Source organism: Theobroma umbraticum, unplaced genomic scaffold, assembly GCF_002168275.2.
Source record: "Theobroma umbraticum cultivar Fairchild unplaced genomic scaffold, ASM216827v3 scaffold_56.0, whole genome shotgun sequence".
NCBI classification, from domain to species: Eukaryota; Viridiplantae; Streptophyta; class Magnoliopsida; order Malvales; family Malvaceae; genus Theobroma; species Theobroma umbraticum.
In genome coordinates, this window is record NW_018397256.1 from 4850489 (window position 1) to 4859808 (window position 9320).

A 9320-nucleotide genomic window follows, 5' to 3' on the forward strand; every position below is an offset into this window, starting at 1 on the left:
TGAATCAGGTTAGGTAGGAGTTTACTACAATAATACCATATTTGCTATCACTGCATACTAAATTGACAATTAATATTTTATATAACTACAAAAATAATTCATTACAAAATGTAAAAAAAGTTATTTTATATTCAGTGATGAACAACTAAACACTCTATTATCTAAAAAACAAGGTGAACTTTGATATATACAAGCGATTTATGCAAAAGTCTAAAACAAGGTATGAATTGACCTCAAATCATGTCAGAATTAGTGAAAAATTGCAAAACTAGTTGGTGCTACATAGACGAAGAGGCCATGGATTACCCAATTCAGAAAACTTTTACATATGACAAAATGAAAAAGGCACTTGTTTAAACTTTACACAAGAACACAATCTTCGTTAATTGCTAAAAAAACAACAAAAGATGATAAGAAGTTTAAATTTCATTATAGAAACACGTCTTATATGATCAATTCTTTTTTTCATTTTGCATCTTCCATGCAATAATCAAAAAAATTGATAATTTCCGATTAAAGAGTAATTTCTTCATCAAATTAAAGAGTTAAATTTATCTGTACCTAAAACAGCTTGAACAGTATTCTAATTCTCATTTGTTGATTTCAATTTTGCAAGTAACATCTTTACTTGTGTTGTTCTTGTGACCTATATAAGTTATTTTAAACCTCTTTAAGGATGAAACAAAAATCATAGGAGAAACGCTAAACAAGAAAAGCTCATTTACCAACAAGTAGTTAAATGTAACTAATACATATAAACTGTTATAGGTTCTTAAATACTGATAACTCTATCTCAAACCATTAAATTGTAGCTCATTTTTCTATTCCACGATCATCTTTGATAATATCTGAAATCAGCCATCAATAAAGAAATTCGTTTGTTGCCACTAAACAGAACAACAACCATTAAAGATTAAGAAATAAATATGTGATGAGTATCATATCTTGGATTGACCAAATCTTAATAGTGTTGTCCATACCACAACTTGTAATGCAAAAAATATGTGAAATTCTAAATTTTCAAATAAAATAAATAAATAAATAAATAAATAAAAATTAAACCTAAGGGTAAAACGGTTATTTTTTTATTTTTTTATCAAATATTGTACATCTAAGATATTATTTGAAAGAAACTATTATCTAGATAAGCTTTTAGAAGCCTCAAGAAATTGCTCTTTCCTTTTTGTCTATGACAAGGTTGAACTTTGTATCAAAATAATACAAATAATATATTATTTTATTTTGATGAAAGTAAAACAATGTATTATTTTGATATAAGTAAAATTTGTAAGGAATTGTTGACCTTTTTTTAGAAAGTAAAATAATTCAAAGCTTTTTTGCCTTTCTTTTTATTTTTCTCATATTGGGTGGCCCTCCACACTTTTCATTTTCTTCTCATTTCGACACATTGGTCGAACCTCCCTTGTCCTTTTCAAAGTTTTACATTTTTCTACTTTGTTCTTCATTTTTCTTGTTATATCATACCATCTCAGTTTTCCTCTTTCTCTCTTGTCCGTTTTTACTTGTCAAAAACTATGAGCATGTGTTCTTTAATCTCAAAGTTAAATTACGGTGAGAAATTAAACCTCTAAATATTATTAATCAAGGGTTTAATATTCAAGATCATTTTTTCTAAATCCAAGTTTCTTGTGTTTATTATTTTGTTAGGAGTTGATTTCAATTTTTTTATTTTCAATCTCACCATGGTAAGACTTTCAAAAATATTCAAGTGATTAAATGGGTATGGGTTTTGAGACGGATATTGGAGAGAACTTAGTTCTAAGGATGGATTACATGGAAAATGTTAAAAGTGATAAATTATATTTTCTCTAACCTGAAAGAATGTATGTGAAAGAAAATTTTCAAGGAAAACCTAAGTTGTTGAAACAGACGTGAAAATATGAAGGTAGAAAAAGAAGAACTTAAAACCTAGAGGAAAGATTGTTAGAGGTTGTTAAATAATTTAGCTAAATCTCTAGTCTTGAAGTAAATAATATATTCCTTTATTGTGTTGGTTGTATGTGTTAGGCTTACTTGAAACTCCAAGATCAACTAACTAGACGAGCTTGGTTAAGTGGCTTAGCCTTGATTTGGTGACATATAAGGTAAGGTACATGCATTCAAATTGTTTTTAAAATGTCGTGCAATGTTTGATTATGTTATGCTCAATGCTTTCAAAAATGTGCATGGAAAATAAGCTCTTCATATTGTATGTTTTGCCTTTAACTATGTCTCAATTGGTAATGTTATTAACTTGTTTGAAAACTATTAAGTGTTGTAAGCATGTATAGTTTCTATGAGTAACTTGTTTTATGAAATAGTATGTGTGGCATGACTATATTCTTTTTAATACATGTTGGACATGAAACTCTTTTAGAAAATGAAATGAGTTATAAAGATAATGTAAAATGTTTTCAATGTGTAGCACTTAAGTAAAGACTTAGGATAACAATAGTTTTGCTAACTATTGCGCACAATAAGACCACCCTAGCTAGTGAGGGGAAGTGGGATAAATAACACTGGCCTTGTGGTCGGAGGACTAGTAGGCGAAAGTGCACTAATTATATGGATTGGCTACCCCCCATGTGTGATATATTTGTATTTTATGCTTCTTAAGTTACTCCAATAGTGTATTAAATTTTGATAACGATGCTTGGACTATTTAATATATATTGTTATAAGGTTTTTACTTCTTTAAAGTTATATGAATGTGTTGGAATTTAGATTTTGTGAAAATTGTGTGACTAGATTAGGTGTGGTAAAGTTTTGAAATAAGAAAAGCACAATGTTGAATGAAGTCTCAAGACTAGTTTCTTGTGTATCAATACTTATCTCATATTTTCAATAAAAATGGTTATTTTTCATGTGATTTAAAATATAGGGACTTTGGTTTTTTGGAATATAATTTTTTTTAAAAAAAAATTAAATGAGATTTCATTGATCATAAGGAAAAACAATCTCTTGAAAAAGAGAAACAGAGTCATGAAAAAAAAGAAAGAAGGACAAGGAATGCCGACTCAAAAATTTAAACAACCCAAAGAAAAAGTCAAGAAGCAATTAAAAAAAGGAAATGCAGCCCAAAGAGAAACAACATAGCAAAAGGAGCAAAATCCATAAATCCATAAAAAAGTCAACAGGCAACAGAAACATGAGGAATATAATTATATCAACATTTTATAAATAAGATAGGATGGATTTTGAGTACGTGTATGCATAGTTTTATGTTTTCAAATAAAATTGCATGGTTTCAAACTAAAATAGACTCTTGTTAATGCTCATTTTTCGTCCTTTTTAAAATTCATGTTTCTAGTTTCAAAACAAGAGTTAGTTGGATCGTAACGGAATAGTTCTACCCTTATCCAATATCATGGTCAGTGTTACTATGTCATTCACTATGCCTCATCAACCTGTGTCACTCAGTTGTCCTGTCATGTTTTATCTTATACTTGATAGAAGTCTAGTAGTGTTGATGTAGTCACTCGATGACAACTTGTTAAATACTTATGATGGAAAATGTATAGAGATAACAATAGCACTTGATGTTATAATATTGAGTTAAGGCATGTTAGGTGTTTGGATATAAATAATATATGAATTTGATGGAATTTTGCTATATGAGATGTGTATTAATGCATCTTATATAGATATGATTATAAGGTTTGTTTAGGCTTAGTGGCTTTGCCTATTGGGCCCTTGCACTAGTCATGGCCCGAAATTAGATTATGACAAAAATATCTTAAAGCTAGAAATCCTGCAATAGCTATCATAACCATTTGTTTATGTTGGTAGAAAATATAGAAAGAGAAAAGGTAGCAATTCTCTAAGAAAAAACACAATATTGTTAACTCAATATTATTTGCATTTACCGCACTCAAAAATAAATAAACTTATCAACTTAAATACCAAAAACATATTATAAAATGACAAAAAAATACAATAAAAATAGAGAAAATAAGAAAATATTGTTTAAACAAAATTGTATTCATAGTTGCATTCTTTTTAACAAATTAAAAAGTAGAAGAGATGGAGGAAAAGAGAGAGAGTTACCACCACTGTTAAGGGCAATACATTTCATAACCTATGCTCCAAACACATTTCTATCACTTTTAGAAAATCTCCTTGCAACGAATCTTCTACCAAAACTCATTCTTTTTCATGTTAATCAACAAAGGACCCAAAATAAACAAAAAAGAAAAAAAAGGACAAAAAGCCACAAAGAAAGAAGATGTCTTACCAATAATTGAAGCATTCATCTTCTCTTCTTGTTGTTTTGTTTAGTGCCAGCGAGAGAGCTAAGACGAAACAAAAAAGCAACTTTGAAAAGTTCAGTATATTGTTTTCTACATTCAGACGAATAGGCAAGAAACATCTAGATTTCTGCAATAAAAAATAATTTAAAAAATTAAGATAGTGAAAATTAACAAAAGGAGGATCCATTAAATATACATCTAAGTACTTAATATCCAAAACCAAAGTAATATGTTGAAGAACAAAATTGTAGAGTTCATCAATGAGAGAGGAGGGGAGATTAAGAAGCAAGTAAAAGAAGAGAATATTTAGGAAGTTTCTAGAGAATGGAAAAATGAAAAAAAAAAAAATAAGGAAGGAAGGAAAAGAAGATGATGGAAGCTTTCAGAGAAAGAAGAAGAGCAAAACCCCAAAAACACCCTTGTGTTTCAAATGAAAAATCGAAAACGCCCCTACTTGTTATCCAAACTATTAAAATATATGATATTTATGCCTAAAAGTCTAAAATACCTTCCAAACTTGTTAAAATAGCAAAGAAAAATATCAAATTCCTTTTGAGAAGACGTTTTCCCTTTTCACATTTTATATTTATGTGTAACTTCTTATGCATATTCTTGTTTGCTTATTTTGTTTCATGCATTGGATTTAGAATTTGTAGACACTATTTTTATATTTTTTTTATTATTTATTTTATTTTTATTTTTATTTTGATTATATTTGTCTCAATGTTATTTATTTTTTTATTAAAAATTAATATCAAGCGTAAATTTAAACTTGAATTTTCTTGGTCTTCAACAACTTTGGACTTTGCTAGGCTTGCAATATGCCTAAGCTTGTTAGCAGAAACAAGCCCAATGTGGCTAAATTTATAGTAAATGGAGCAAAAAAAGTAAATAGAATCAAAATTAGTCAGTTTGGATTAAAGTTAATCAAGACAAAGAACAATCTAAAAACCAAAGAAAAAAAAGAGAGAAAATGAAAAATAAAATTGACGAACCAGTTGGGCATGGCTAGCACAGTAAGGGTACATTTTGCACACTTGCTAGTACCAACTCTTTGCCAGATGCAAGAAATTTGCATCTGGCAAGGCATCTCATGGTGTTAGGGAGCCTAGATGGCACAACCAGCACCTAAGGAAGCTAGCTATAAAGCTACCTTTTTCTAAAAAATATAGGTAGTGACAAAGAAAACCTTAGGCAGATTCTCCAAAAAAAGAAAACTAAATTTCAAAAAACCTTAAAAACCAAAAAACTTAAAGTTTCATAGTTTACTAGTAATTGAAAACTACAATCAAAGCCAAAAAAAGAAAAAGAGAAGCCTAAGATATAAGAACCAAAAAAGCAAAGAGGAAATCGAGAGTGATATGGTGGGGATGGTGTGAAGTAGGATGGGGAAGCCGAAGAGATGTAAGGGTTTTGTTTTCGATCTTTCAGTCGTCGATAAGGAGAAAAGGGAGCAATAAGAGAGATAGAAAAATGTGGTGAGGCTTCAGACAAGAAAGGGAAGAAAGGCTTTTGAGTTTAGAGAAAAAGGAGAAGAAATCGGGTAGAGAGAGACAACAAAGAAGAGAAACGAGGAGAAAAGAAGAAAATAACATTTAAGCACCTAAGGTTGGGAGCACTAAACAGCATCGTTTTGGCCAAAGCTTTTAGGGTTTGAAGAGAAGCTCAAAACGGTGCTGTTTTACATCGCGTGAGACCACCTCTTTGGGTCTTCAAATGGTGCGTCTCACAGGAAGGGCTTGGTGGGCTACAGTAGCTTGGGTCCTTTTCACAAGACAATAACTTAGGCTACTCCTAGCCCGATAAGGTAAAACCCTTTTTCCTTTCCTTTATTGGATTTGTTGTGGCTTGGGTTTTTTGAGTCTAGCCCATTTCATTTAATTAAAAATGTATCATTTGATGATATAGGATTAATTTAAATTATTTTAGTATAATATATTAAAAATTTTTAGATGATATTTTAGGGTCAGAAAAAAAAACAAAAAGCTATAAAATTAATAATAATAGCAGGAAAATATAGTGTGTTAAATATGTTTAACGATAAAAAGAACTTAAACTTAGAAGAATATTTATTTATATAAAAAATATAAGATATATATAAATAGGAAGTGAACATTTGGATAAAATATAATCATGGCGATAGATTTAGTTAAGATAAAAATATTAAAAAATAATAATAAAAATATTTAGTAAAAAGTCAAAATAAAATAAAGTAAAAAGAGACTTAAATAGAAAATATCTATTCAAAAAAAAATAGAATAGACTTTTATAAATGAAAAGGAAATAGAAGAGAAAGAAAATATGTATGTTTAATCATAAATAAAATAAGTAGAAATAAAATACTTAGGAATACAAATTTATATATATATAAGTATATGTAGTATAAAATTATAAATATAAAAATATAATGATTGTTTTAAGATCCATACCGATAATGAAATGTTTATTTGGAATGCGAGAAGTTGCAATTCCAAATAAACTTTTCTAGGTTCAGGATTTCGATTAAAACCTCACTAGTACGATGAGCATGTTTTAATTTCGAGTCTCGGTGTTTATTGATTCTAAGCAAATGAAAAACCTTTTAACTTAATCAAATAAAAGCATATAAACAAAAAGAAACAATGAAATAATTAAAATGATGAATATAATAATAATAAATACAAAAGGGAATAAATGAAAGGTTTAGTCTTAAAATATATAAGACTATGGAAAAAATGATAATATTCTTAATGATGAATAAATAGTTAAAAAAATAAAATTTTGGAAGATAGTAAACTCATAATAATGATGAAATATAACTAAAATATAGAAAGCAAATGTATATAATCATAAAAAATAGATTTATAAAAAAATAAAAAAATTTGAATTATAAGAAGTATAGGCATAAATAATAATAATTCTAAAATAAAATATTGGATGAAAGAAATAGCCTTCACGTACAAGGGAGTTACTGGATATTTAAGAACGAATATTGAAATTATTTAGGCACGTTGCACATCATCACTGCACTATAAATGCCATAACGTGTAAACATATTCTATACACGAGTATAAGCCCCGATGATAAGACTTTCTGAAGAATCTTGCGAAGGTGAGTTTCTTTGAAAAATTTTCTAAGTGAAAAGATACCTTCGAGTTCCACCAGTATAATGGGAGAGCCTGAACAATATCTTTAATAAAAGACTTCTGCTCGTAATAGGTTCGCATTCACAAAAATATTATTTTTAAAATACGTAAATGATTACTCCGATGATGAGATTTATTCGTTAAACTTGCGAAAACGAGTTTTTTGAATAATTCCATAAGTAAGAGAATATCTCCGGATCCAACCAATATGATGGGCTAATCCGAAAAATATCCTCAATAAAAGGTTTTTGTCCAACATTATTTAGATTTTATACCATATATTTTATAATTGCATCATGTGCACATCACACTTGTAAAACTAAATAAAATATTTTAATTTGTTATTAAAATAAAAGATAATATAAATAAATAATAATTAAGGGAACACAATGAAATAAATTTAAGGATTAACGCTCCAATGTGATGACCTATAATTACGTGATACCGTTCGTGAAATAAGCATCACATGATGCTAATCTTTTTTCGTGTGTAACCGTACTATTGAACCCAACTCTTAAAATAACAAATTAGTTCAATTTAGGACCTCGTCGATTAGGATAAAGTCAATAGGTGACCAATCTCACCTAGATAAAAAAAAAGATTGATTGCGACTCTTAAGCTTTTTACATCGAATGGTCGGATTCCCAGATCCGTACGTTACGACAAGATTAGTTGTAATCTGTTGATCTTAAGTTCCCTATAGTTTATGAATTTTCATTTTGCATTACACAACATTACCACCTATATTTTGGTATTAAACAACATAAATTCAATAATTGACTAGTAAGGAATATGTAAATTCAATAATTGACTAGTAAGGAATATGTAAACATTTAATTGAATCATACTCTTGGACTGCAAGTGCTTTGAGATTTCAGATTTCAGAGCATGGTTGTTTTTAATTTTAATATTAAAATTAAACATTTAATTTAATAGTTGGCTCTTGTCATATTCTTCTTTCTCTTTATATTCTCGGGAGGTTTGATAGATAAAAAGCAGCATGCTTGGTGAAGTCATTTTCATTGGAAAAAACAAAAGTAAAGGTCGTGTAATTGTGAAGGAAGATGTTGATCCAAACCAAAACGAGTAAATGTAGATTCAAATTCCATTGAAGAAAAGATTGCAAGAGGGAGGCCGCCACCTTTGTTCTAAATTAATTATTACTACAAGACAAACTTAAATAAGAACTATTAGACAAGAATTTTGCATGACAGATCGTTTTGGAACTTGTGCCATCTGTCACCTTATGATTGGGAGCACGTGTCCCTGGCCCCCACCTGATATGAGAGCGTGTGCGTCTGCGTGTGGGATTCCACTCAAACTTTTGCGCTATTAAACCCATTGTAGCCACTGTTACATTGCTCATCTACGCACTATGCTTGATTCAGTCAGGTTTGACACGTGGAATAATACTATTTGATAGAGGTTTAGACCCGGTTAAAAGGAGCCACGCATTTCCAATGGCCAGGGTGTCCAAATACTAATTGATCCTGATTTTGCTTGTTGTGAAAGGGAAAATTGTTGTGCTGTTATTTCAATGATTTTATTACTCATAAATATTAAATATTTATAAATTTATTATTTATTACTCTTTGTATGTCATTTTGTGAGAGATTGAGTTGAATTGTATGAGTATTGAATAAATTAATCCAAAATTGCAATAAATACAAGAGTTTTTTTTTTCCACTGTCAATTTAAAATAGTTTTGAATTGAGTTTAAAAAACTACTTTTTGATGAAGGGTACATTGAATAATAGAGTTATATTTAAAGATGTTCATAGGTAGGGCATTTGTTATTTTAGATATATCTCATTTTAAATTTTAATTGACAGGGTATTAGAATTTTATAAATATTTGATTAAATTTTAAAATTATTACTCAATATTTTAAATTTATCCATTAAATATTTAATTAAAATAAATTTAAAATCATTTTTTTTGAATAT